Raw genomic sequence first — 23,167 nt, 5'->3', positions numbered from 1 at the left:
AACTCAAACGCGCAATTCACAACCGGAGAAAAGGTATGTTGAGATAGGGTGTAAACATTCTCCATGGCAACGCTCACTCACACATCGCTCGGCAAACCGTTGCTCTCCTGCAACAGTTTCAGTGGAACATGATCACGCACCCACCCTACAGTCCTGACTTGGCGCCCAGTGACTGTCATCTGTTCCCTAGGTTAAAAGAACATTTGGTCGGAAAGCGGTTCAGCTCCGACGACGGGGTGAAAGATGAGGTTTATAGCTTTCTGAACAGCACTTCTGCGAGCTGGTATGACATGGGTATACAAAAACTGCTACAGCGCCTACAAAAAAATGTATCGACAGAAATGGTGATTGTGTCGAAAAATAGCTAAATGTCCAAACTGTAAACTGATGTAAACCTTGCAGAAATATACAGGTCTATGTACTTATGAAAAATAGAAGACCTTACTTTTGGGTTTACCCTCGTGTGATGCATACAGCAAAATTCCGTGGTAGTGTTGTTGACACTCGCAAGTAATGCGATAGGTATAACCTTCCGAAGAAGGCACTAAGTGCCCGAAACCGGTGAAGAAATTAAATTTCCCATTATGCCACTCGCTGCTTATTATTTCGTAGTATACGACTACAGTTGCTGAGGATGGCTAATACACTATACAACCTACTTGTCCCGAATAGCAACAAAAATGCTGCCGATCGTTAATTCTTGACGCGGCGGACACAGCACTGCCGATAGCGTCACCTGCACCCGCTTCCCTATACACTGCAGGTAAGCTTTTTAAATGGTGAGCGACGGGGACATAAAGAAAGAGATGAGGTACAAGACTGCAGTAATGCTTCTCCTTCTGGAGTCTTTGAACAGCACACCATGTATATACGATTCAGTGTAAACATCTTCTCCTTTATTTATCCGACAGCAGCAGCCTTACTTTCGCTATTCAGATTCACCAATAATTAAATAATTACGTTTTTCTTATTTTATTTCCTTGTTTAAATGAAATAATTAGTTTCAGAATACTTTGGTTTATTCCAGACAAACATGTGGTTGTTTACAATACGCTGGTCTTTCCCCAGTAGGGCCCATACCATAAATCCCACGGCGCAACTGTTAACAGCTTTCAGTTTCTAAACTCGGTATTTATACAGAGTGTTTGACTATCATACGTATAAACGAAAGGGACGATTAGAGCATAATGATAAAAATCAATTGCTCCTGATGAACACGGGTCCGAAACCCAATGTTTTCCCGTTGGGAAGGGTCCACAAATGCAGTTCTGCCAATGTTACGACGTTGTTGATGTCTAAGGCTACGTTTTGGGCGGTGTCGCTTACGGTGAAAGGATGCGTGTGTGGTGCATTCGTGATGCTGCACTGGTCGGCTTTCATGTGCCTCGTTGGGAATACGGTGTATGAATCTTTGATAACAAGTGTATTTGTCATGGCCCACCGACGCCATAGCCTTCTAGGTCGTCGAATTGACCAGCATGGATTTTTTTAATGCATGGATTGTTGGATGCTTTGGTGCATTCCATCCCTGTAGATAATGTCGACGAACTCCGGTAACGTATTATGAATGGTTGTCTGTGTATTCGGAACACGCATAGGATATTTGAGCGTGTACGAGAATCCATAAGATGAGATGATTATGCCTGCCTTCACATGAACGGCGGGCGTGTGGAACATTTGTTGTAATGTTTTACTCCTTAGTTGCATATCTACAGTCAGTTTACTTTGACTTACACATTCTGCCTCAGACTTTGCAGGTTGCAATAGGTATTTTCTTCGATGCGGTCGATACTTCTCATCCTTTGCCGCCCTTTTCTGCTTGTGCCTACAATCTTCCGCAGCATTAACGTCTTTTCCAGATAATCATGTTTTTCCATAATGTGCTCAAATTAGGCCAGTTTTCGTTTCATTATCAAATCTTCCAAGCTGCTATCTGGCTTCATTAATGAAATATTGACGTGATCTTTCTCCTTGCGCTAAATCACGACAATACAGCGTTGTCTATTCAAAGCCGTTCAGCCTTTCTTATGGTTCAGGTCTCACATCCGTACTTCGTAGCTGGAAATACCATAGTCCCTACTATACTATTCTTTGTTGTTACCGTTATGTCACTATTCCTCAAAACATTGTCAAGGTTGGAAATTGCCTTTCTGCCAAGAAAAAAGCGTCTCTTGATTTCCTGGCTGCAGTTACCACCGGCAGAAATCTGGGAGCCTAGATAATTGAAAATAGAAATTGCCTCCTCTATACCACGAAAGGAGTAGTTGCCATAATTTTCGTTTTCTTTACATTCAGCACTGGACTAGCAGTCGCACTTTCTTCTTGTACCTTCAGTAAGAGGATCTTTAACTCCTCTTCCTGTCATCAGTGCGGGATCATCTACATGTTATAACACTACCACTGCTGCTACTGCTATACTATAACCTTAAAGTTGGAGGCAGATCGTATAATGAAACTATCTTGTTAAAGCAATTATGGTATAAAGCAACAGTGCAGTGTTACCCTATGAAAGGAATTTTGTTGTGTTGACAGTGATGTACCTAACGGAGTGGCTTATTTTGCATATCCGTACTGTCCAAATGATATAGAAAACCGTCGCCAGCCTATTAGGCATAATAATAGGTAACATTTTTGTCCAAGAAACTAAATATGAGTAACTTTAATGGGCAGACACAGCCTATATTTTATCACACGAGAGTGCAATGAACTCTATCACTAACATAAGTTGACGTTAACGAAAGTTCTAACAGGCTATTTGCATAAGTACAACAGATCATGACACACCCTTTTGCCTTCAGGGATTCGTCAAACTGAATGGTTTCAATAATATTACTATTAATATTTACTATGAATTTATAAAGTGTACATAGATTTAGTATCACTTTTCAAACACTTCCCTGTCTGACATGAAATGCGAATAAAGTTCACTGCAAAATCATAAATTGGGCATGAGTTTAGTCTCTCTTTTACCAGCTACTTTTCTATCTGACGTGGGAATAACAAAAGAGTTCACTAGCAAACTATTTCACCCTGTCCTCTGGATAAAAGAAGTTACTGTTTTCGTAGACAGTGGTCTTTCTGTTAATTATTATCTAGCACGAGTACAATAGACAAACTGTGAATCCTATTAGATTCTTAATATGCACTTTCAGTACACAAGAGGAGCAAGCACTTAGCAAGCACACAGTTACAGTTCTCAACCTTTATTGCAGTGAGACACAAAGTTGACACATTTATAAGACTCTGACTTACCTTTTGCGATTTACAACATGCAGCATTATGATCATTAACTAAGCCAATCTTTATAATCCTCAGTTTTAAGAACTTTTAATTTTTAAAAGTAACAGCAAACTGTTTACTAAGAAGAACATTTCAAGCCAAACTTTAGTAATATTTACTTTTGGAACTAACTTCAAGATGGTTTATTGTCTGTCTTTATTACCACAATCTTCTATTTTCAAGTCAATGATTATAGGCTACTTTGAAAGTCCATAAAACGGGACTCTTTCAATCACTGTGAGGCTTTCACAAAGCTACATCTACTACCTCCCACAATTTTACCAATTCCACAGTAAATCTGAATACTCCCTTCTTATCAAATCTCAAGCAACGTCACTTAATTAACTGTATGGCTTTGAAGCTTTCATGTTTCCAGAACAAGGACACTCGGTAATCATAGTTATGGAGAAGAACCTGAGAGTTGTTGAGATAAGGAAAAAATCAAGGTACGTACATAAGTTCAGTTGTAAGTTACCTTATATGTGAGCACACTAAAACATCCAGTGAGCTGATCCTTCACTGTACATTTCTACGATTCTTCTATTTCGTTATAGTGAATGCCCAAAGGGATGGCGAGTGCATGTTGGTAAGTGGATTTGCAGGTAGAAATGCTGGACTCGGTCATTTCTTGGTGGCGATGATAGATACCAATTACAGAATAGTTCTAGCTACTTATCCATCCAGCCGGGACTTTGGCACATTTGAAAACGGCACGAAAAAGTCTCTCTCGGCTCCGGCACAATCCACGGTTGTTACGTGAGCTGTAGGCGGTTCAGTAGCTCGTCTCCGACTAACTCGGTGTTCCACCTCTTCCTTCATGCCAACCACATATTCCGCGCACTGCATCATTCCGTTCCCGAGGGGAACCACACCACCTTTTATACATATAAATAACTAATAACCCTAAGTGAGCATCAGAAATTACATAACAGCAACCAAACATATTAAATAAAACGAAACGTTTGCACATATTGACATTTCTACGAAAAAATAATTTACACAAATTCCAGATATATCTGATAAATTCTGTCTTCCTCCAAGTGAGGGAAAGTGTTTAAGTAATGAAGACAATACATTGCATATGTTTTTACCAGGACATCAAAGATTTTACAAAGGAGAAAGCGAACAGTCTTGTGATATTGATACAATCAAACAATATCTACAACAGTTTAGCTACAGAATGTTAAATAAAACACAAAAAGGCAAATTAAATTAATAGAGCCTTAGAGCTCTGGTGTTACAATGTGTTCTGCATACATACTGAATATACAATATGCAGTGTTGCCGTACTCTTTTCTGAATCTTGATCCATTAAGTTGCTCCCGATGTGGTTCTCACCGTGGCTCACTCGTCAAAGTATAAATGCCGTATGAGGTAAATGAGGTGATCTGATATTCCCATGTTTTTGAATATTTCCTGTAATTCTTCGTAAATGACACCTTCAAAGGTATACCACAATTAATAAAGCTCAGATACACATCTTTCTGTAATTCTCTTGCCTTATTCACTATACATCGGATGTCGGCAATTCGGTCTCTGGTTCGTCTTCCTTTACAAAATCCAGCTTCAGGTGCTTCTCGGTCCTATACTGCCGATGACTGTTTTGTAAGATTTGCGGCATGACTTTGCTAGCATGTGAGATAAGCGTAATTTTTCGGTGAGCTGATCAGTCTTTAGAGACTTTTTCTTTGCAATCTGGATGAATACTGGGGTTTTCCCGTCTTTTGGGTACTGTTAGGTTCTTCGTATTTTCTGACTCACTGAATGCAGCACTTTCACTGTATTCTTTCCGACGATTTTGAACAATTCTGCTTGAATTCCATCTTGTCCACTAGCCTTGTTTTTAACAATGTTTTGTAGGGCTTGACCTGTTTACAGAATATCTGTCACTGGTTCTGAAATCACATGAACTTCACCATCATCATCCTCATCAGTTTGGAATTCTTTCTCACATAGATGCTGCACGTATTCTGGCCATACCTCTTTGACGTCCTCTGCTTCTGTTATATCTCTGTCATTTCTGCCTTTTATCACTCGAAGTCTTGCCTAGGATTTTTCTTTCACGTTTAATATTCATGTAAAAATCTCTCTCTTCCACAGTGTGTTATTCTCTTCAACTTCTGTGCATTGTTCATTTAAAAGGATATTCCTGTGTCTTCTAGCTATCTTAATTATTGTCTACGCACCCCTTTTTTAAATTATAATGGTCAAACGACTTGTATAAATGCTGTCTTGGACGTCCACAGAAGTATAGTGGAATGGAGTACATTGAGATTCCCCTTGGCACTCAGTACGGCTATTGCAGTTCCATGCAGTACCTTTTGTAGTGTTGGGATTTCTGCTCAGTAATTCTGCCCAAAGAGTACCTCAAACAAACTGTTAAAATACAAAAATTATTTCCCATTAAAAAAACAGAGCTTCTCGGAGTAGTTCCACATTTTTGTCCATTTCGATTACTATTTGATCAGTCAATACAATTGCTGTAACACACGTGCGGTCGGTTATAGACGACTAGGGTCCATACATAAATTTTCGTACCTGTGATACACAGGGAAATGTTTCCTAATTTAAATTTCTGCTGAACTCTGTTCACTCTCAGTTGGAATTTAGCTTAGGACTTGGGTACACAGTCTGGTGTCCAGGGATGTGACGTCACCAATTGTCCTCCACTTGCAGGTGGAGATCTGGGGATGAAGAATTTCTTGCTTTACGAAGTTTAGAGCCAGGTATATCCCAGTCGGATGCTATTGCCAGAGAGTTCTTTAGTGATCTCAACTATTAAGTAAAATTCTTGATATTGCACTATTTGCTAAAGGATAACACAACTGAATGTGCTTGCCAGTTATTCATGTACTTTGTCGACAATATATGACACAGAGATCGAAGTATAGTGCAAACTGGGAAGTACCCTCATGCTCATAAATTAAGGATAATGCTGATACCAGGTGAAACAACGCTCTGGCGGGCGGTTGGCGGGTTTAAATCACCTCGAGGTATGACAATGCGGTGCATTTGACCTGCGGTCTTCGCACGGTGGCGCTGGCAGCGGCCCACATACGCAGAGGTGTGTTGGTGCATGTAAGAGTACGGTGCAGCGGGTAAATGTGCAGGCGTTTTCGGACGTGCTAATGGTGACTGTGTATTGAAAATGGTTCAAAGAACACATATTGATGAAGTTATGAGGGGTAGAACACTAAGGCGACTGGAGGCTGGTCAAACACGGCAGGTCGTAGCACGGGCCAACGTGTGCCACAAAGTGTGATCTCAAGATTATGGCAACGATTACAGCAGACAGGAAACGTTTCCAGGCGCTACAGTACGGGACGTCCACAGTGTACATCAACACAAGAAGACCGATATATCGCCATCAGTGCCCGCAGACAGCCACGGAGTACTGCAGGTAGCCCTGCTCGGGACCTTACCACAGACACTGGAACAGTTGTCTCCAGACGCACAGTCTACAGACGTCTGAGCAGACATGGTTTATTAGCCCGGAGACCTGCAAAGTGCATTCATCTGACCCCTGGTCACAGAAGAGCCCGTAAAGCCTGGCGTCAAGAATACATCGTCATTGGAACAGTGGTCCCAGGATATGTTCACGGACGAGTTCAAGTATAGTGTGAACAGTGACTCTGCTGGGTTTTCATCTGGCGTGAACCAGGAACCAGGTACCAATCCCTTAATGTCCTTGAAAGGGACCTGTATAGAGGTCGTGGTTTGATGGTATTGGATGGGATTATGATTAGTGCACGTACACCCCTGCATGTCTTTGACACAAGAACTGTAACAGGTCATGTGAATCGGGACGTCATTTTGCACCAGTATGTCCGCCTTTTCAGGGGGGCAGTGGGTCCCACCTTCCTCCTGATGGATGATAATGCAGGGCCCCACCGAGCTGCCATCGTGAAGGAGTAACCTGAAACAGAAGATATCAGGCAAATGGAGTGGCCTGCCTGTTCTCCAGACCTAAACCCCATCCAGCATGTCTGGGATGCTCTCGGTCGACGTATCGCTGCACGTCTTCAGGAGCCTCGACAGGCACTGGTGCACGAATGGGAGGCTATACCCAAGCAGTTGCTCGACCAATTGATTCAGAGTACGCCAAACCGTTGTGAGGGCTGCGTACGTGTGCATGGTGATCATATCCCATATTGACGTCGGGGTACATGTGCAGGAAACTGTGGCGTTTTGTAGCACTTGTGTTTCGGGACGGCTTTCTCAACTTATCATCAATACCGTGGACTTACAGATCTGTGTCGTGTGTGTTCCGTATGTGACTATGCTATTAGCGCCAGTTGTGTGTAGTGCCACGTTGTGTCGTACCACATTCTGAAATTATCCTTAATTTATGAGCGTGAGTGTAGAAGTAGAATAGATTTTCTAGGGAATTAGAAAACGTGTTCAGCTGTTCTGTCGGCGCAATATACAGGGTGTGCAAGCAATATTAATTTCTAAATAAGTAAACACATCGGGGTGCTGTTTTCACTAAATAAGAACGAGCAGTATTATGAATTTTAGGACGTACTAGGTAATTTTAACATTGTAGCTGCAAATTGTGGCACGAAATATTTTTTTGAACTAAAGACGGTACGATACCGCGAGAATAGCGCTTGTGGAGCTGTTGGTGACAGAGGCTATTTGGCGAACGTACTGACCTGCACGTTCCCCGAAATTCCGTCGAGCACGTGTGGGATGGGTTGGGAACACGTACTGTAACACGCCCTTCCATCATAAGTCCTTGACAACCTTGTGGCCAGCATAGGAACAGGATGCAGAGCATATATTGCCGTCTATGGTGGTCACAAACGCTATTTAAAACATGTCCCGACTCTTGCAATGTCAATGAGCACTGTCATCAGTCACGGTAACTTTAGTGAATTACTGTCTTAGGATGAAAGCGTCATTTTCGTTAGGTTTGCTGACGCAGCTACTTTTAATCATGATCCATGGAGATCGAAGCTGGTGATACCATAAAAATTTAAAATAGGACTGAAAGATAAACGATAGATAGCAACTACAGTTGTTGATTTCTCTTGCGATGAATATGTAGCCTTTAGTCAAAAATTTCTCCTGTAGGATAAGAATGAGCCTTCGAAGAGGATTTCAGCTAACTGATGTGTGTGTAACTTGAGAAAATGCTGTCACGTAAACAGCGCCGCAATCCACTGTCCAGTCCTTGGAAGCCCCGTCCTGCAGCATCAAATGTAGTGAGACTTGTAGCTCAGGTATCGTTCGTGTGTTCGTTATTAAACCATATCAAGTGCTAAAAAAGTTGAAACTCCGACTGATACATGCTATGAACGGTTCCAGCCAGAAAACACTGCACGTTGAATGTCAGCTGGGCTTTTCGCAGTACAGGTTTTCGTTATGCGGCATATATCTTCCTTGTGGACTTCTTAGTTTAAAATACCCCACACGTAAAACTCCAATGTTGAGTATGAAGACCACTTTTTGATTCCCGAATGACCGAGCCGCCGGCCGCTGTGGACGAGCGATTCTAGGGGCTCCAGTCTGGAACCGCGCTGCTGCTACGGTCGCAGGTTCGAATCCTGCCACGGGCATGGTTGTGTGTGATGTCCTTAGGTGAGTTAAGTTTAAGTAGTTCTAAGTCTAGGGGAGTGATGTCCTCAGATGTTAAGTCCCATAGTGCTTAGAGACATTTCAACCATTTGAATGACCGAGCCAACGATCTACAAAAGTTCTTATGAGAGTATGTAGAGTATGTGTAATTATCTGTGGGGAACTAGAGTCACGTGTCAGGTTACGTCTGGTAAAGCAGGGTGGATTCCTGTGTGACCTTTATTCCTGACAGGAGGACATAGGTTTGCTGCGTTGTTGTCTTGTCACTATCTGAACAATTTCAACACGTAGTATGTCACCGAATTCCTCTTCGAAGTCTCTTTCGGATGACACAGAACAAATATAGTTATACTTTTAAAAAAACTCGGAGTCTTTCTTTGACAGATACAGATGTTAACAATTGCTTGCATAAGTACGGAAACTTGTCAGATTCATCGCTATATTTCAGCAAAAATCTCTCCTGGTGTATTTAATCTTCTTGAGTTTGAAGTTCTTCTGTCCGTGGTTGCTTACAAGAAAATTTGTACCTGGGAGGGGTCCGCCAGGAGCAAAACTCAATTTTTTCTTTGTTTCTACTACCCAGGCAGGTTTCGGTGAAGTTTCAGCATCACCAGAGGCTTTTATCTTCTTTCTATTAAACAGGAGGAAAAATACTTTTACTGCCTGTGCATATACAACTTTGGGTTTTTAAGAAATTACAAATTTGAAAAAAAAAATTGTGTGTACCTTGTTACCACCTGCTATGGTTTTCTTGTTTATATATATATATATATATATATATATATATATATATTGTAGTACAGTTGTTTTCCTTTCACAGTTTGCCATCTGTTACCATATGGAACCTAATGAAGAAAATTTGTTCACTGTAATGCGAAATTTTACGACTGGCTGTGTTGTTCTTAGAACTAATATTTATTAATTCCTTATGGAAGATGGTGTGTGTGTGTGTGTGTGTGTGTGTGTGTGTGTGTGTGTGTGTGTGTGTGTGTACGTGTGTTTTTGTGTAAGTGTTTCTCTTACGTTTCTGGTCCGTTATATTTCATATTTCGAGGTAACCTTGGTGTAGCTGTTTCTCGGATGTTGGGCACTATGAAGGACCTCCAAGTTCTGGGAGTCTCCATTTAGAACAGAGCTAAGCATGAAAGCTAAACACAGACAAGCGAATCACTCAATCAGTTTATGGGATCTAGAATCATGAGTCTCTGGAACAATAAATATTTGTAGAAGATGTATGACAATCGAATTAGTAGTCAAGTAGCACTCTATTATCCAGTGGATAAGCGTTCACGGAAACTATATACGAGGAGCGCTGAAAAGTAGTGCATTAAAATTTTTTATGTGAAGATTATTAAAGATTTTTTAAAAATAAAACAGACGTTATTATCATTCTCTTTATTCCTCACGTGTACATATTTGCAGCCTTCTTCCGCTAGAGGGCTCCGAACGGTACGTTTAACATGGCTTTGTACAGCGTAAATATGTCGGTGCATGAGAGATACTCCGAAAACTGAAGGCATGAATCGGGAAGAGTTAGTTCACAAATGGAGTATCATATTCTTCAACATAATAATGCCAGATCACACACGAGTGCTGCGACATCTGCAAGAGGTAACACCTTGAGTTCAGTTTTGTCGATCAGCCTCCACACCCTCCCAACTTGGCCAGATCCGGTTTTCATCTGTTTCCAAAACTTAAAATACGCCTTCAAGGATACCACTTTGATAGTGATGATGTAGTGCAAGCAAAAGAGTGGTTGTCGCTCCGCCAACAATGTCATACTTCCACAGTGATAATATAAACTCGTTGAGAGAAATGTGTACGTCGCCAGAGTGACTGAGTTCAGAAATAAATATGTAGACAAGATGAATAAAGGTGTATAATGTTAACAATGTTTGTTTTATTTAAATAGCTGTAAAAGCTTTCAGATACAAAATTTGGAAGCACTACGTTTCAGCACGCCCTTTTGAAATGTCATAGAAAGAAGCGGATCAATAAATCAGTTGATGACACAGGTTAGTCAAAAATGGTTCAAATGGCTCTGAGCACTATGGGACTTAACATCTGAGGTCACCAGTCCCCTAGAACTATGAACTACTTAAACCTAACTAACCTAAGGACATCACACACATCCATGCCCGAGGCAGGATTCGAACCTGCGACCGCACAATTCTTCAACGCACAATTCATTCTGAATCTGTTACAATTTTGAATTTTACGGCAGTTAATGCAAAATACCCTCTAAAGAATGTAGAGAAAATTTGAATAACTTACGGCATATTGATGTTTATGAAAAACCAAAACAAAAAATTTTTTGCACAATTTTGTAAAATACTTCCTCAAATTCAGGTAGCATTTAATCCCATTACACACATGTGTTTATCTGCTTTTTTTTAAATTTATTTCACACTTCCAGTTCCGTAGGACCAACCTGAGGAGCAAATTTCCACGGTCATGGAACGTATCAGCACATGAAATTACAACAGAAAAGTAATAGTAGATAAGATAAAATGTTTATGAATCCTAAAAGGCGAAAAGCTGTAAGTTTATATAAATGCAATGAACATTGTGACACAGGAATTAGTTTAATTTTTTAAGGAACTCGTCCACAGAATAGAAGCAGTGACCGATGAAGAACTCTTCAGCTTGGTGTAAAAGCGCTTAGATTACTGCTAAGATTTTTGAATTTTTGAGGTATCTAATTGAAAATGGATACAGCAAAATACTGTACGCTTTCCTGCACCAGTCAAGGAGGTGCGATCCAAATGCAGATTGGATTTCTGTCAAGTATTAACCAAGTGAAAGCTGCTAATTCTTTCGAATAAGATAACGCTGTTATCAAGAAACGACGTTAAAGAATACATATATTGAGAGGCCAATGTCTTAGTATCCAGACTAATGAACTGGGATCGGCAAGAGGTTCGCGAAATTACACCACTTGTGGCCCGAACCGCCCGTATCTGAGCCAAAAGTACCCTTGATAATGGTAAGAGCTACCCCTAAAATATATAACCACAAGACATAATCGAATTAAAATAAGCAGAACATACTACTATTCTTGTCGATGTATCACTTACCTCATGTACTGTTCTTATAGTAAAAATGGCAGTACTGAGTCTTTGAACAGAATCCTGAACAAGGGCTTTCCACGAGAGTTTACTATCTGTCTGAATATCTAGAAATTTGAACTGTTCAGTCTCACTAATCATATGTCAATTCTGTGTAATTAAAATGCCAGGTTTTCTTAAATTGTATGTTATAAACTGTAAAAACTGAGTGTTACTGTGATTTAGCGTTAGTTTATGTTCTACAAGCCATGAACTTATGTCTTGAACAGCACTGTTTGAAACAGTGCCGACTCTGCACACAACGTATTTTACTATCAAGCTAGTGTCATCAGCAAATAGAAAAATTGTAGAATCACCTGCAGTACTAGAGGGCATATCATTCATTTAAATAAGGAATAGGAGAGACCGCAGGACTGATGCCTGAAGAACTCCCGATTTAACTGAGCCTCACTCAGACCTCATATCATAGCCATTCTCAATACTGTGATGAATGACCTCTTGCTGTCTATTCTTGAAGTAAGAGGTGAACCAGTTGTGAGGTGTACCCTGTATTCCACGATGGTCCAATTTCTGGAGCAATATTTTCTGATCGACACAATCAAGCGCTTTAGTTAAATAAAAAAAGATGCCTAGCGTTCGAAACCTTTTGTTTAATCCATTCAGTATCTCATAGTCAAAAGAGAATAGACGTTTCAGTTGTTAAACCACTTCTAAAACCAAGCTGTAGACTTTACTGCAAATTATGTGAAATGGAATGATCCTTTTCAATAACTTTAGCGAACACTCAAGGCGTATAAACAGGTTTCATATTGTCTTTCTCCCCTTTTATAAGGCAGCTTTACTACTGAGTACTTTAATCGTTCAGGCAACTGACCATTCCTAAAGGGAAAATTACAAATATGGCTAAGTACATATGATGAAGACCACATTTTTACAAGATATGTGTGACATGATGCCTGAATAAGTAATTTCAAGATTTTAAACATGGCTGAAACAGCAACTGTTGAAATTCTTCATGGTAAATGAAGACAGCCAAAACAGTTGCAGGATAAAGATTTATTAAAATTCTTGACCACAGTTTCGGTATATATAAATGTACCTTAATCAGAACTAAAATATCTAAAATTACATCCTACAATGGTGATTAATAAAACAATTGTGCCAAAGGCGTCGTCAGTAGCTAAAACATCATCTCCATTTATACAACATGATTATGAACAGAGGGTCGATGCGAACACAGCTTAGCATCAGTACTTTGCCCATGAACTATCGTGACACTATGCTGTGTTCGCATCGACCCTCTGTCCATAATCGTGTTGTATAAATGGAGATGTACTTGGTGTACCTGCTGAAAATGTAATTGTAATTGGAGATATTACTTTCTACTACAATTATTAATAAAGTGTGATCCTTGATCTCTGTAGCCGCTAGATGTACATCGCGAAACGGGGGCTCAAGGATGCAACAGTTTGAAAAAATTCGAAAACATAATGCCGCACTGCGTGCTGAGCGCCTAGCGAGTCGGTGACGCAACCCGCCTGACTTGCCTCGGCCCTAGGCCGGCGCACCAGGGTACGCGCGCTGTTACTTCTACGAGCTCAGCGGGCAGTGCGACACTATGTTTTCGAATTTTTTCAAACTGTTGCATCCCTGAGCCCCCGTTTCGCGATGTACATCTAGTGGTTACAGAGGTCAAGTCAGGCGGGTTGCGTCACCGACTCGCTAGGCGCTCAGCGGGCAGTGCGGCACTGCCCGCTTATACAGAGAGCGAGTGACCTTGATTACGTAACGTGCTGATAATGGACTTAGACTCTCTGCAGGCACCAGCAGGCGGGGAGTTATCCCGTACGCGTGCTGTAGTGGAACCAGCAGCACGCGTATCTTGATGCGCCGGTCGAGCGCTGAGCCAAGTCGGGCGGGTTGCATCACCTACTAGCTAGGCGTGTGTATCGTCAACGCCGCCACCGCATGCCTGTCTACAAACATATTATTAGTCTCGAGAATAAACTTGGAGGCCGGCCGGAGTGGCCGAGCGGTTCTAGGCGCTACAGTCTGGAACCGCGCAACCGCTATGGTCGCAGGTTCGAATCCTGCCTCGGGCATGGATGTGTGTAATGTCCTTAAGTTAGTTAGGTTTAAGTAGTTATAAGTTATAGGGGACTGATGACCTTAGAAGTTAAGTCCTATAGTGCTCAGAGCCGTTTGAACCATTTGTGTAAACTTGGAGGAAATGGAACAGCACAAGCAGTAATCCTAAATGGACGTATATTCTTCCGTGGCCGCAGGGTTAATTTTACTCTGAACGTCGCTACTGGAAATTCTGGCGGTGGGTGGTTTACGCTAGCCATCGTCCATTGTGAAAACGCTTCAATTCCTGGACTTGAATCTTTTGCCGACAGAGATGTCATCGCCTACAAGACTTACAATTGTGGAAATGACCCGAAGAAGCAAAGTAGTCCTAGTTATGTTTATAATAATATGCCTTTTACGATGGTTCATGAGCGAAGTACTGATGCTAAGCTGTGTTCGCATCGACCCTCTGTCCATAATCATGTTGTATAAATGGAGATGATGATTTAAATACTGACGACGCCTTTGGCACAATTGTTTTATTAATCTCCATTGCAGGAAGTAATTTTAGATATTTTCCTTCTGATGAAGGTATATTTATACGGGGTGTTACAAAAAGGTACGGCCAAACTTTCAGGAAACATTCGTCACACACAAAGAAAGAAAATATGTTATGTGGACATGTTTCCGGAAACACTTACACATGTTAGAGCTCATTTTATTACTTCTCTTCAAATCACATTAATCATGGAATGGAAACACACAGCAGCAGAACGTACCAGCGTGACTTCAAACACTCTGTTACAGGAAATGTTCAAAATGTCCTCCGTTAGCGAGGATACATGCATCCACCCTCCGTCGCATGAAATCCCTGATGCAATGATGCAGCCCTGGAGAATGGCGTATTGTATCACAGCAGTCCACAATACGAGCACGAAAAGTCTCTACATTTGGCACCGGGGTTGCGTAGACAAGAGCCTTCAAATGTCCCCATAAATGAAAGTCAAGAGGGTTGAGGTCAGGAGAGGGTGGAGACCATGGAATTGGTCCGCCTCTACCAATCCATCGGTCACCGAATCTGTTGTTCAGAAGCGTACGAACACTTCGACTGAAATGTGCAGGAGCTCCATCGTGCATGAACCACATGTTGTGTCGTACTTGTAAAGGCACATGTTCTAGCAGCACAGGTAGAGAATCCCGTATGAAATCATGATAACGTGCTCCATTGAGCGTAGGTGGAAGGCCATGGGGCCCAATCAAGACATCACCAACAATGCCTGCCCAAGCGTTCACAGAAAATCTGTGTTGATGACGTGATTGCACAATTGCGTGCGGATTCTCGTCAGCCCACACTTTCTGAAAATTTACAGTTTGATCACGTTGGAATGAAGCCTCATGAGTAAAGAGAACATTTGCACTGAAATGAGGATTGACACATTGTTGGATGAACCATTCGCAGAAGTGTACCCGTGGAAGCCAATCAGCTTCTGATAGTGCCTGCACACGCTGTACATGGTACGGAAACAACTGGTTCTCCCGTAGCACTCTCCGTACAGTGACGTGGTCAACGTTACCTTGTACAGTAGCAACTTCTCTGACGCTGACATTAGGGTTATCGTCAACTGCACGAAGAATTGCATCGTCCATTGCAGGTGTCCTCGTCGTTCTAGGTCTTCCCCAGTCGCGAGTCATAGGCTGGAATGTTCCGTGATCCCTAAGACGCCGATCTATTGCTTCGAACGTCTTCCTGTCGGGACACCTTCCTTCTGGAAATCTATCTCGATGCAAACGTACCGCGCCACGGCTATTGCCACGTGCTAATTCATACATCAAATGGGCATCTGCCAACTCCATATTTGTAAACATTGCACTGACTGCAAAACCACGTTCGTGATGAACACTAACCTGTTGATGCTACGTACTGATGTGCTTGATGCTAGTACTGTAGAGCAATGAGTCTCATGTCAACACAAGCACCGAAGTCAACATTACCTTCCTTCAATTGGGCCAACTGGCGGTGAATCGAGGAAGTACAGTACATACTGACGAAACTAAAATGAGCTCTAACATGGAAATTAAGCGTTTTCGGACATATGTCCACATAACATCTTTTCTTTATTTGTGTATGAGGAATGTTTCCTGAAAGTTTGGCCGTACCTTTTTGTAACACCCTGTATATACCGAAACCGTGGTCTGGACTGTTTTGGCTGTCATCATTTACCGTGATGAATAAGTAATCATATTCAGTTCCGTACAGTAAGTTTGTTAATTTGGAAAAATATTGATGTACCTCATTACTCAAACTTTAGAATATTCTTCGTAATTTAAATTTTTATCTCTGTAATTTAGTTGAAACTGCAATGAATTTTTAGTCTAACAGATAGGTACCGACAATTGCAAGTTTCAGAAAGAAATTAGTACGATGAATTACAAACCTCAAGGGGTATAAGTTCCTGCATTCTGAAATATATAGCTTCCAAAAAATTTCGAATGAAGATAAGAGCTATATTAAACTGTGCCTCATGACTCTCCTGAAGCACAGTCTTCAGTCTCTTGCAGTTTTTCTTCTTCGAGCATCCTCTTAGCTCTCAATTTACATCTTTTGCTTCTTTGTTAACCCGCGAGAGAATATTTCAGCTTCCAGCTCCAGTAGCCTATCACTGGCTAGCAACTAACTGGTATTTCGTATTAGACCCACATTTCATCCCTAAGTTTCCCAATAATTCCCACCTAGCTATCTCCATCACTAAAAGCATTCCACACAAAAGAACATCTTCTTCCGTAAATATATGCGGCACTTAGGCAACAAACTTTCAGAAGACGGGAAGAAGTCATTTCACCAAACCACAGGTGAACAGGAGCAAGGATGATAATTTACAGCAGCTGGAAACCATCAGTGTTACGAACAAATACAACATATCCCAAACAGAAACGCTGGGAGCAAAAATTTCCAATTGTTTTGTGACGTGCCAGTGGATTTCTGTAGCTGAAATAAGCAGCAGCGTACAAGAACCTAACTTTAAAATTTAATTTGGTCATTTTTCATACTATACCCAAATTATGTTTATACGAATGTAGTCAGGAAACACTATCGAATTTTATTAAATTGCACAAGAATTGAATTCTTCGATCTTCCAAAATACCAGGTGTCCTTAAGTATCCTGAGATTCAAGAGTATTAAATATCTGTAGAGAACCTAGGACAATCGAATAGGTAGACAGGTAACACTGTACCGTTCAATGCATATGAGCTCTGAGAAACTAATAGAAGTCGGACCTAAACCAGAAGTGAAACTGGTTATCGAACTGTACTCAAAGCGCAGAAGGAGCTATTTCGGATGAATGCCAGCCATGCTTCTTTTCGGGCAAGAGGACACGTGCTGCAACAGAGAACAAAGATTGGAACTTGCCCAATCAAACATGTTCGAAACTCGTAAAAGGAAACCGCTTACAGGGACGGGACTACACTGTCAGGAAGGACTACGGATTCTCATTGGACGGATCGGCCGACACACGGCTGCTCTCAAAGTGGGTTTGGGGTGGCAATTAACGCACTGTTGGCAGGACGTAATTGCCAAGCTCGGCAATTTCACTGTTTCTCGATATCAAAGGCAGACCATGAATTAGCCGAGAATTTTATCATCCGCCAAAGGACGTAATTTTGCACTTGTTTCGCTCTCGATGCCACAATGTTGCAGCCACTACCCAGCTCTTCCGATTGTGCTATATCAGATTGCTCTGGCTGTCCATTTTCAAAGTAGTTCAGATACCGTAAACGATCTGGTGCAATAGTTCCTACGGTGTTTCCAGAGATACTTCCATTGTTTTAAAAAGCGCGTGGTTCGCCTTTTTATGAATTACGGGAAGCGAATTCTGTGCTCTTGGTGATTTTATTTTCAAGTGTAATACCTTAATCAGCCACTAGTTGTATCACAAACCACAGAACCTGTGATAGAAGACTACAGAAGCTATTGTAACCACAATGACTGCCACGTTTATACATAGTGACTTTTCACACCTTATCGTTGGATCTGTAACAAAGCCTCGAAATTTGAATGACGGCAACAGTTTCTTAAACTGCTGTGGCGTAACATGTCACCTACAAGCTTAAGAGCGAGTATGCTCTAGTAATATGTGGAGTCTGCCCACTCATATAGTGCCTAGGATGCTGCTTTCTCGGATGGTTAAACAACAATTCAAGGAAACCACTTTTTTTTCCTTTATTGAATTTCGATTCCCCCCAAGAGGGCGGGCTGGCAGCAGCTTAGTACGGTGCTCTACAGCCTACAGACTTTTTAAAAACGTAAGACGAAAAGAAACAATAAAAGCAAAGGGGTTGGCAAGGCTTATAAAATACACAGGAATCAGACAAGTGGCATAGTAGACACACAATTAAAAAAACATGGCGACTGTCTGGTTTCTGTTCGCAAGATATATAAAAATCACACCCAGCGACAGTATGATGTCCGTTCGCAACACTTCCCAAAAGACACACAACACTGAACACTCACTGTAAAACACTCACTGTAAAACACTGCATAAAGATGACACTCCCTAGCCAAGGGCAGATGGAGGGGAGGGGGCTGGATGAGAAGGAAAAACAAGGATGGAGGAGAGGAAAAAAAACGAAAGGGGTGGGAACCAAAGGAGGGAGAGGACTCATAAGGGAGGAGAGGGGCAGGGCAGATGCGAGAGGGAATGGGAAAAGGCAGAGGAGGGAAATGCAAATGGACTCGGGGGAGAGAAGGGGTAGGTGGGGTAAAGAAAAAAAGAGAATGGAAGGGGGGGAGAGGGAGCCCGGGAAAAAGGACAGAGGAAAGGAGGGGGAGTGAGGATCAGAATTGATAGGAGGGATAAATGGAGGGAGAGAGGGCATCATCCTGGAGGGGGAGTTGATGGAAGCCACCTTGGGAAAGGAGATGAAGAATGTAGAGATGGAGGGTAGGGGGCACACAACAGTGAAGACGTGGCAGGGGGTGGGGATGGGAGAGGAGCAACCAGGGGATGAGGCGGATCAAGGCGGCGGGAGGTGTAGAGTATGCGGATATGTCCGAGGAACAGGAGCAGATGGGGGAAAGGAATGAGGTCATAGAGGAACCGCGTGGGGGACGGGAGGCGTATACGGTAGGCGAGACGGAGTGCATGACGCTCAAAGATCTAGAGGGACTTATAGAATTTGGGGGGGGGGGGGGCGGGGGGCAGATATCCAGGTGGGACTGGCATAACAGAGGATGAGACGGATTAAGGATGCAAATCACATTAATGGTTCTTTTTTATAATGAAGTAGATTGGCAGAACTTAATTTGGGGTCGCAAGCAATTGGCGACATGCAAATAATCAATGCCCTTCGCTATACACAATGTCCATACGAGTAATTCACACAAGTTCATATGGATTTCTGATAACGGCTGTTCTAGTGCCTCTCTTCTAGTCTGGGTCTACTATTGTCCGTGTGTGTCACTGTGCGTCTTCTACTGTCCGGACGAGGGCTGGCAGCAGTGGCGCTTATACTCTCTTCGGATAGAGGCCACTACTGTCGTGGTGCAGTCGTAGACAGCACACGGTGTAAAGTTAGGGGAAGTTTACGAGGGACTTCTGCAACCGATGTTAATGTATAGCTTGGCAGGGAAGTGGGAAGAAGGCTTTTAAACATGCCTCGTGGCGGCAGTGTACAGGACGTCGAGCGGTCATGATTTGATAGTGGGAATCCAGGGCTGCCGTTAAATGACAAAACAGGAAATTAAGTAAAATAAAGAGTGTATATTTCTATACACGGAGTACAAAAGGCGCGCCTAGGGTCGGAAGTTAGCATGTTTAGGACAGTCTAGGAGATCGAATAATGAAATGAAATGGGCAACGGAAGGGGAAGTGGTTCTTGTTAACATACGTTGTGGCCGGTCGCGAAAGGCAGAGCCGGAGGCTCTAACTTTTAAAAAGACGTCTGTTCGGCTCAAGGTTTGGATTACAAGAGAGAGAAGCAAGTGTGTTCTGCTCCGCAGGACGCTCGGCGTCCACACACGTGATCGGTATCCCGCGCACGCTATTGGCTAAAGCCAATGGCGTGAATTCGCCAGCAGTTTCAGGAGAGGGCTCAGGGCGCCTCCTGTCAGCAGCTTTAGCTGGACAGAACCGCCTCGGTTTCGAAAGGCAATCGACTTGTGTCACGTAGACACGGCGTTAATTACTCTGGGAGAAAACTTGTAAGGATTCCACTGGGCCTTTGAAATAAATTTCTTAAACCAATTCCCTAAAATATTCCTTGACAGGCTGCCATCCTGTACAACACTATTGGAAACCTTCTCGGCGGTTACGTCCTTGGCCTTCGTGCCGGCGCTTGTCATTATGCTGTAACGTAATAAGTAATATTCTATGTAATGTCATTTTAGAATCTGATCATCCCACTGCATTTTAACATTGTATTGTTAACATAGCTTGTGAGCATAACTCAAAAGTGTCCGTTTCACGGCTTCTACTACAACGGATGAAAATAGTTGCTTAGCAGAAACTACACTGGTGTCCAAAAGTAAAGCAACAAACTGCCATTTCCCCGTCCCGCGCCTAATTCACGATTTAATCTCACAAACTCAACAGATGTCATAACAATCGTGTTCTGTACGGAAGATGACATTCCAATCAACGCACAACCACGCCAGCAATGACGTCACGGGACCTACCACGCAGGGTGGTGTTTGCTGGGTAGTCCCACATCCACAATCACTATGTACACAGTCATACATGGTGCAGCATGGTACAATAAAGCATGCCAGACTTTGCGCAGGAGAGCCGTAGGAAGAATGGAAGCAGGAGAGCTGTTAAATGATGTGACTGGATGGCTTAATGTGAATCCTTCTGTTGTTTCTCGGATGAAGTGACAGTTTATGGAGACCGAAACCAGGGCGACCACGTGTGACATCAGAAAGAGTGGACCGTTATTTGCCTGTAAGGTACCGCCTTAGTATTGCACTGCAACTGGCATCTGACCTCGCAGTATCCCCTGGACGTGTTTTATCTAGTCAAACGGTGTACAGAAGTCCCTTATTGTTGGAGACCTACTGTCTGTTTACCTCTGGCGTGTCTTCACAGAAGAGAACGTCTAGAGTAGAGCCGTCAACATGCCACCTGAACGGTCGAACTATGGGCCAAATTATTTTCGCAGATGAGTGCCGATGTGGTCTGGAGAGCGATTCTCTACGGATTCGCATGTGGAGGTCACGTGGAACACGACTTAGGTACCCAAACATTGTGGAAAGAGACCGATATCGAGGTGGATCCCTAATGGTGTGGGCAGGGATTATGTTGACCACTGGACCACGTCTTCATGAAATTGTATGGGTGAATCAGCAACATTTAACTGCTGTCAAGTACAGTGAGGAGATTTTCGGATCTCATGCGCGGTTGTTGCGAGGTGCTGCGGGCGCAGACTTCGTATTGATAGACGATAATGCTCGCCCTCATAGAACAAGCGTGGTTGACGCTTTTCTGGCAGTGGGAGATATTATAAGCATGGCGTGGCCTGCCCGCTCTCCAGGTTTGAATCCCATAGAGCATGTCTGGGATGCATTAGGGAGACTGGATGCATCACGTCAGCATCAACCAATCACTCTCGAAGACTTGAGAGCAGCTCTGCGAGAAGAGTGGGCATTATTGCCTCAACATGAGACTGATGACATCATTCGCAACCTATCCCGTTGTTGTCAGGCGTTTATTAGTTCCAGAGCTGGTCACACCCCATACTGAGCACATTTACCAGTTGTCAGAAGGTGTGTGCAAATCAGTTAGTTTGGAAAAAACGGAAGAACATATTTTTGTTTACCGTTATGCATGTTGCATTTGATTTAGTTCTGTATTCTTTACATTGTTTCTACATTACATTCACCTGTTTATACTCTTTTATGACAAAGTAAACGCAATCTAGCAAATTTCCGTTTGTTGCTTTAATTTTCGAAAGCAGTGTATTTATACGCAGAGAATATAAAATGAAGGATATTTTAATCCAAGTAACGACAGCCAGTAGAGTATATTAATTGCCATGTAGTAAGTCTTCGCAATACCAGAAGTTATTCCGGTGGTGAACCGTTTATACACTGACGGCGACCGATGAGTGTTGATGGGGCAGGCGGGTGGAGAAGGGGAGGGGAAAGACGACTTCGAAAAGAATTAGATAGTGATCACTCTTTCCTTGTCCAAACCCCAGCTACTAGCTATTAGACCTTAGAGAGCGACAAGTATGAGGCTGATTTCACGTTTAAGCGAATTCATTTGTCTTGATCGCGGTTGTATTGTCACGACAGTGTAATCCAAGAATATATTACGAAGTTTTGATGCTTGAAGCACTTTATGTGGCATGTAAACGTAGTTGTAAATAATAATGGAAGCTGAAGAAGTGAATTAAAATTTATACCAGGGCCGAGACTCAAACCCAGGTCTTACTAAGTAGAAATGCTGACCATTACATCAGCGCAGCACTGTGGTCGACAGTGCTGCACAAACTACCCAAGTCCATTGTCTTCCCCAACATAAACTTCAGATCTTCAGCTTATTTTCCCTCTAAATTGTCACTATTGCCAGGGCTCTCCGGTATTGGAATAACACCCCAGCGTGGGAGGTAATGGGGAAGTCCTGTACCATAGGTGATTGTATTTTAAAATATTATCTGTATCCAGGGTCCTGACTATAGTAGATGTTGGAATCGACCATCATTCATCTCTTGGCACTTTGGGGACCTGGTCAGTAGGCTGCTGAAGACGGATCGAAGCTGAAATCCTGGAATTGCTCGAATCTCATCCGAAATATTCTGCTGCAGCTCTTGACTATGAGGATTGTTGCGATACACCTTAAACTTGGGAGCTCTCCACGCAAAATAATGGCATGCTGACACATCAGCTGACCCGGGTGGCCAGCCAGGGACGTGACCAATCTGACCTCTGCTAACAACGCCGTCAGGCGTGAAGACTGTGTAAGTGTGCTACAAGGTTCGGCCGGCTGTATGGGCAGTTGCTCCATTATGTTGGAAGTACCCATTTCCTCCTCCGTTAATGCTGCCACAAATGTCAAATAGTAGCCACACGTCCGGGCCACTGTTATTTGTCCCACCCTGTACATACAAAACGCAATGTCCTGAGTGGCTCATCACCACCCAGCACAAACTGCTAAGAACAGAAACGTGAAATT

The sequence above is a fragment of the Schistocerca serialis genome, chromosome 5 (genome assembly GCF_023864345.2).
Source record: "Schistocerca serialis cubense isolate TAMUIC-IGC-003099 chromosome 5, iqSchSeri2.2, whole genome shotgun sequence".
Classification (NCBI taxonomy): Eukaryota; Metazoa; Arthropoda; class Insecta; order Orthoptera; family Acrididae; genus Schistocerca; species Schistocerca serialis.
Note: the sequence above shows the minus strand (reverse complement) of the source record.